Source organism: Phocoena phocoena, chromosome 12, assembly GCF_963924675.1.
Source record: "Phocoena phocoena chromosome 12, mPhoPho1.1, whole genome shotgun sequence".
Taxonomy (NCBI): domain Eukaryota; kingdom Metazoa; phylum Chordata; class Mammalia; order Artiodactyla; family Phocoenidae; genus Phocoena; species Phocoena phocoena.
The window spans coordinates 16068236-16075982 of NC_089230.1; positions in this window are offsets into that span (position 1 = coordinate 16068236).

Sequence of the window (7747 nt, forward strand, 5' to 3'; positions counted from 1 at the left end):
CATGGTGAATTCTTCCAGAGTAAGAATTATAGTAAGAGTATAACACAAATAATGTAAGAATTTAACACATAATAATGTAAGAATATAACACAAATAATGGTTTAACTGTATTCACAAGAAGAGACCACAGTCTTCAGATTAAAAAACAACGATAAAGAAAAGCAACAGGACTTACAGGTCTGATCAAAATTTGAGCATTTATGAGGTAACTGGATATTTAAAATTAGACTATCATCACCATCCACAACCCACGAATTTAAGGAGTGCCTAGTATGCAGCAGACACCATGTTGGAGATGCAAGTATCAGAGTCTATACCCTTGCTCTCCAGGTCACAGACATTCCTGGATTAAAGGCACCTCAAAACAAGCTCATAATTTAGGTAACTATTTTAACTTGTCCACTATTTTATATTCTGTCTGCCTCCTGCTACCAGATCTGCTGCCAGCTATCTCAGTCTACCTTGTTGCTGACACAGTAATCTTTTTCATCCGTTTCACATCATTCAAAAACAGACTGGAAGGGAGTACATGAGGAAAAACTATAAAGAGCAGCAGCAAGAAAAAGGTAGGGGCCACATCGTGAAGTGCCTTTTGGGCCATTAAAATTTGGAGGTTTTAGCTTCAGGGTAATGGGAAGCCACTGAAAGATTTAAGCTCAGAGGCAGGAAAGGTGACATGATCAAGAAAACCTGTATGTATGAAGAATGGCTATGGTACAGAGAAAAGGGGCAAAAGAATACATGAGAAGACCAGTTAGAAAAATGCTGTAGTGTAACCATGAAATAGTTAATAGCTTGTAACTGCAGAGATAGCAATGGACAGTGAGTAGAAGGAAAATCTTCAGGGATATTTAGGAAGTAAATTTAATAGAACTTTGAGATGGATTAGATACTGGGGTAAAGAAGGAGGTATAAAGATTGCTTTCTTATTTGCTCAGATGGTGGTCCCATCTATAAACTAGGGAACAACAGAAAAGGTCCAAGGAAACAAAGGGGTAGATTCTAAGTTTAGTTTTGAACATACTGAGTCTAGGGTACCTTTAAAACCTCAAAACAGTGATATCACAGAGGGAGTTGGGATATATGGACCTGGAGCTCAGAGGAGAGGTCTAGGCTGCAGATAAACATTTGAGAGGCATCTATGGTGCTGGCATTAATTAAAATCTGAGCATAGATGAGACAATCCTACCATATAATTTAAGAACAGTCAAAGAAAAATACTCTTGGTTATATTATGTATAAAACATCATACAGTCACTATTAATTTTTTCCCTAAAGGCCAACATTCCTTCCAGCCCAAACACTAAACATTATATACAAAAATTGATTTTAAAATATCTTAATTTTTTGTTCCGGAACTATTTTAAGGATATACCCTATAATGAAAAATTAAATAAAAATTTAAAGAAGAAAACATGTACATAGTTTTTTAAAAGCCAAACAGTACTACAAAGTTTATCAAGAAACCAGCAATTTCCCTGTCTCATGCCTCTCCACTTTTATCCTATTCCATATTCCACTGTCAACACTGAGCTGTTTCTCCACATTCCTACAAAGATGATTATAGGGCTATTTCTTGATTTTTCAATTTTATACATTTTCTATGGATTTCCTACTGTGGAAAATGAAGAGTTAGCTTTATAACTTAGTTCCCATCCCATAATATAACCATGCTTCTTCACTCCAATGTCAATCTGCCCAATACTTATTTCACAATTTTTTGCTTAAATCCATATTCAGTATTTATATTACTTTTTCCTGTAAATACTGTTAGCCTACACTTAGTCTATTATGAGGGGTGGATTATATTGCCAAGGTTCTTCCCCTACTAGCATTTTGGGAAGAAAAGTGTGTGTGTTGTTAATGAAAAAACTGTAGAATATTAACCATATGTGACCAAAAGCTGGCTTTCCATCAAGTCCAAGAAAACAGCAAAGCTCTCGCAATTCTAACCCCAGGAGAAATGGGGAGAAACGAGAGGGGAGGGGATAGGGGTAAACACTACTATTCTACTATTGAAATTATAGATTTAGATGAGATGTATTACTTTTAAACAAACCTTGACAAGAGATTAAAAAACAAACAAAACCCCCAAACTATGACTATACAGATATGTAAAAGATTAAAGTTGACTGCTCCTGGCCAGGAGGTACCATACAAAATAAATGATGGAGGAAAGCAAAATTCCCAGAGATCTAACTTTTAAGAAAAAAGGAGTGGACTTCCCTGGTGGTACAGTGGTTAAGAATCCATCTGACAGGGCTTCCCTGGTGGCACAGTGGTTGAGAGTCCATCTGCCGATGCAGGGGACACGGGTTCGTGCCCCGGTCTGCGAAGATCCCACATGCCACGGAGCGGCTAGGCCCGTGAGCCATGGCCGCTGAGCCTGCGCGTCCAGAGCCTGTGCTCCGCAACGGGAGAGGCCAGGGCAGTGAGAGGCCCGCGTACCGCAAAAAAAAAAAAAAAAAAAAAAAAAGAATCCATTTGACATTGCAGGGTATATGGGTTCGATCCCTGGTCCAGAAAGATCCCATGTGCCACGGAGCAACTAAGCCTATGCTCTAGAGCCTGCGAGCCACAACTACTGAAACCCGTGTGCCTAGAGCCTGTGCTCTGCAACAAGAGAAGCCACCACAGTGAGAAGCCCGTGCACCACAACAAAGAGTAGCCCCCGCTCACCACAGCTAGAGAAAGCCTGCGTGCAGCAACGAAGACCCAATGCAGCCATAAATAAATTAATTAATTAATTTATAAAAAGATAAATAAAAAAGAAGTAACTGGTAATGTATCTTATATAAACTACTTAGGTTTATGTAATTTAAACTTGACAAAGTGTTGGCCTTTATTATTAAAGTCTTATTAAAAAAAGAAATCAATGAATAAATTAAATGTAACTCTCAGATAAGCTTAAAACTTTCCTAAGCAGTAGAATTTCAAGAAACAATACTCTAACCATCTGTTTCTAAAATGTTCTGGCGAAAGAACATGTTAATAGTTAAAAACAGAAATAACACTGCTAAATATTTCACCCTCAATTTCTACATTAGTGGGCATTGTTTCATTTAATAAAATGAGACAATTAAATGGCTGGTTAAGTATAAATTCTAAGATTCTATAATTTGTGCTCATTTATTTATGAAATTTAATCTGTCACTTACTTGCAGTGTCTTCTTGGGCAAATCATTAAACTCCTCTGTGTCTCAGTTTCTTCACCTACAAAATGGTGATGACAGAGTAGCTACCTCACATGATTTTGAGTAATACACATAAGATAATAAAAAGGAACACAGAGCAAGCAAACAAGTAAATAAAATAGCTTATGTAAATGGTAGCCATTAACACTATCATTTCTTCCTTGTAAAATGAAGGAAACTCCAAGAATTTACAGGATTAGTGATAACACAGTGAAAATTAATGGTATTACACTTGCCTGGCCTGTAGCAAAAACTACAAACACTAGTAGTAATAATTATTTATTCGAAATATCATGAATTTACACAAAGTACAAAGGAGCAAAACCTTAGCAAACACAGCTGCAGGCCACTCTGGCTGCAGAATATTGAAGGAGTTGACTGAGCCTTTGAGGCCTTCCTTTCCCATGTATATGGGACAAATAATTTGTTTTAATTAGGTAACTCAGATAAAGCTACCTGAAAACCAAATAGTAGGTTGCATCTAAGTGCCAGATAAGTGATATAAACTGTGCTATAGGTGTTTAAAGGGCTCTCTGGGCTGAGGGAGGGTGTGGGAGGGTCTTGAATCATGGGTACTTAAATAAGAAGGTTAAAGTATGAAGCAAGGCAACCAAATACTGGGCAGGTTCTGGAGACAATGAGTCAGTCACCTGTCTGGCTAAAAGAAGGAGGGACAGGAGGAAAGGGAATTATGAAGAAGGAGTTTGGGGTGGTGAGTATCTACAAGAGAAGACGAGAAAGGCCAATGAAGGCTGCAAGTGTACAGTGGCCTTTATCATAGAAGATCTTGAGTTAACACTAACCGTTTAGTATTATTATGTAAACTGGTATACATATTTTATCTTTGCCCAGTTTGTACATGGTTGAGTTTTGCTGGAACAAATTTAATTACTATAACAGAAAAAATACAGTTCATGTTGAAATATCACAGAGAAATAGGATGAAATATATAAAACTAAAATTCACTTCCCAACTGCATTAGGATTCTCCTTTAGCTTGCGGACAAGAAGGAGGTCTTTCCACTTTAACCATATATACCATCCTAAAATTTAACTCTGATTTCCATAGTGACTTCCAAAGACGATAATTTTTTCTATAAACAATGGAATCTTGAGTTGGATAGAACCCTAGGAAATTGTCTTATAAAAGTATATATATTTAAGAGGTTAGAGAAAAGCCTTGCTGCCCAGTAGACTCCTTTTACCAGACTTCCTCTTCCATTCATCTATCCAATTTTACCTCCTAAAACTAACCCTTGACAACAAACAGAAATTTTTACACAAGTAATGTTAGTTTCAAAGTGGAGAGACTACCTTGTTCACTGCTGCTGTACCCTAAACACTTAGAAAGTGTAAGGCAAGTAGTAGATGTTCAAAAAATACTGTTGCAATAAATCTCTAAATACAGATCAGAATACATCTAGATTAAAGACTACTATAAAAAATGGTAGCTATCCCTCCAAACTAAAGTGTCTGCCTTACCCCCGGTTATGTCAGTGCTGTTGTAATACTTGTTTTGAAACTGTAAATTTGTTTCAGTGCAATTGATATGTTAGGGAACAGTTTGAACACTAAATGAATTTTGCTGTGATTTTATCTGCCAGAAACACTAGGTGAATGCAGAAAACCATACTCAGCTGAAACAAGCTGCATGTGAATACACAAAATGTGAATGTGAACACACCTCAACCATCTGCCAGCTACCTCAGCTCACTGCATCTTCGTGGAATCAGTCACACCCATCCACAACTTGTGTTCAACTTCCCTTGTGATTTCAGAAAACGCTTCTTCAACCACTTCACAATAACAAGCTTCCACAACTATGTGGAAACTTCTTTTACAAGGCAAACTTCAGGAGGGTTTAAAAGCAAAATACAATATTTATTTGTATAACTATTGTACAAGTGTTTACATATTTCTTAGCCACTTAACATGTGTAAAACTATACTATCATGTTTTTTAAGGTTCCTATCTTTCTAAGTGTTCACTGATGACATTTTGAGTGTTGTACCCCAATTCCATGTTTACCGTAAGTCTTGTAGGGTTTTGTTTTTTTATTTTTGACTGTATTATTTTCCATAGTATGGTGTTTTTTAGCAACATATATGTCAAATTTTAACAGAACTGTTTGTACTGCAAAGCCCCTGACCTCAAAAACGGTTACTCAATTCCCCAGGATGTCTAATTGGAAGGTAGAATGTTTCAACTTACATATTTGGTTGTCAATATGATGTTAACAGTTTCTTATTACTAATTTTAACTTGTGTCTCTCTGTGGACTGGCTGACAGGATCAGACTGTGCAGTGAGTTAGCTATAACTTTTATAAAGTTAAAGCAAGTTTTGAAACTTTTTGGCCTCAATGAAGATTTCAGAATTAAACGTAAAAAAAAAGTATTACCTTCCTAATTATATACATTATTTAAAATACCTTTTTCATTATTGGTGTAGTATGTAACTATCTCATCAAATGCCAAGTAGGTAATCGTTGATGCACTTCACATCTGATTAACTTTAAAAGAATTTACAAATGCCATTAATTGAATATGAAAAATCTCAAAATTAACTTTAACAGCAAATTTTTAGAACTGTATTTCTTGGAGCATGATATTACATCTTTATTAAGGCAAAGCAAACTCGCTGCCCCCCAAATTCTATAATATCAAGTTATTTTCCTGAGATTTAAAATGTAAGAATTATAGCTATGGCAATTAAAAATCTAAAATTCAAATACTATCATCATCTACAATTAAAAACAGGATAAGTATAATTCACCTGTAGCATAAACTTTAGCATAAAACAGCTGTAATACTGAATCATTTTACATAGATATTTGCAAAAATAAAATAACAGAAACACACAAAGTTAGTCACCTAAATGCTACTTACTTTAAGTTACCTATCATGTTCAGATTTAGTGTTAGTTAAAAGCTTAAAGGGAAAAGGATTATGTTACCAGAAAATGTATTTCTCAACTTTATAAGCCTACAGTAATTTATTTTCTAAAGAAAAACAGTAAATATTAATAACTGAAGTAACATAATGATCCACATTACTTCCTTTTAAAAAAAAATTTCCCAATTTCCTCATTTAATACACTGCCTCAAGTTCATTGAATGTTGACCATTTCTTATGGTTAAAAGGCTTACCCGTTATAAGTTCCTCTAAAAGGAATGTGCAAGTCAGCCACACTTGGCAATTTATGTATTGTGGTTTTGTGGTGAGTGCTACCATTTTCTAAGGATCAAGAAAAGTGCAATAAATCTAAGGCAGAATGGTTATAATCCATCAAAACATATTATATAACTAACTACCTTGTGCGTATTTTCCAATTCATACCCCATTATTATCTTTCAATACATTAGGGCTTTAAGATGGAAACAAAGTTACTTCTGAGTGAGCCCCTTTTAATGTAATTTTTGGATAATGCATCCTGTATGCAAATATCTTTAAAAGAAAACATGATATAAATATGTGATATGATAATAAGCTCCTATTTATGGGTAAAAGGGGAAAAAAAAAGAGGAGAAAAAGAAATGAAAGCACTTGAAAGAACCAGTTTACATCTTACATCAACCATAAACATTTCTAATGAACTAACAGTCTCAGTGACATGTGAAAATTATAATAATTTGGTTAAAATATTAATCTAGAATGGCATTTTAAGATGAAGATTCAGAGAAAGTTATAAGAAGTTTCACCATCTCCATGTAGTTTCAACCCCTTCCTTGACCCCTGTTTTTTCTGTTCATCTCATCTAACTTTGCCCCTCTTCTTTCTACTGTCATGGCCCTTAGCTGACTTATCCCCAGTGTAGACTGCTGGCCAGATGCTAGGTATGTGTGTGTGTTATGGCACTGAGAGTGTGATGGTTAACTTCATGAGTTAGACATAGTATAAATGGACAGTTATTCTTAATCTCCAAAACCTTTAATAACTAACAAAAAGTTAAATCAGTAATTTTAAAATCATATACATACACTTGATTGGTAATTGACAACTGTGGTGAATCATGAGACTGCTAAGCCTGCGAATGGAGAAAGTACATAAGGATCTATGTGCAAAGGAAAACATTGAAAAGAAAGATTTCATTACTATAACAGTATTCAGAATCTTCAAAAGAAATTATAGTGTATTTAAAATGAGTGGTTAAAACAGTGAAACAATATTAAATTGAATCAACTCTCTAAAATAAAGTAATTTTGTTTTTTGTTAAGTTATGTGCCAGTCTTTCAAATCTAACACTACAAAACTGTTGAAAAGATGACTATTAATCTTGTTATAGTTATGGGGAATGAATTTTATATTAGATGGTCAAGAATAATCTCAAAACTGTACAGAAACTTCTATCTCAGCAGATTTATTACATATAAATCTACTTCACAATTCTTCAAACAATTATAGATACCCTTAGAGAATACTCAATATTTTTAATTGTATAATATAGTTGAATAAAGAACCAGAAATCTCATTATACAATGCTTATCCATAAATCTAGAGACTTCCATAATAAGAAATATGAACTGCAAAAATATATGAAAGTGATCATCTACTTCA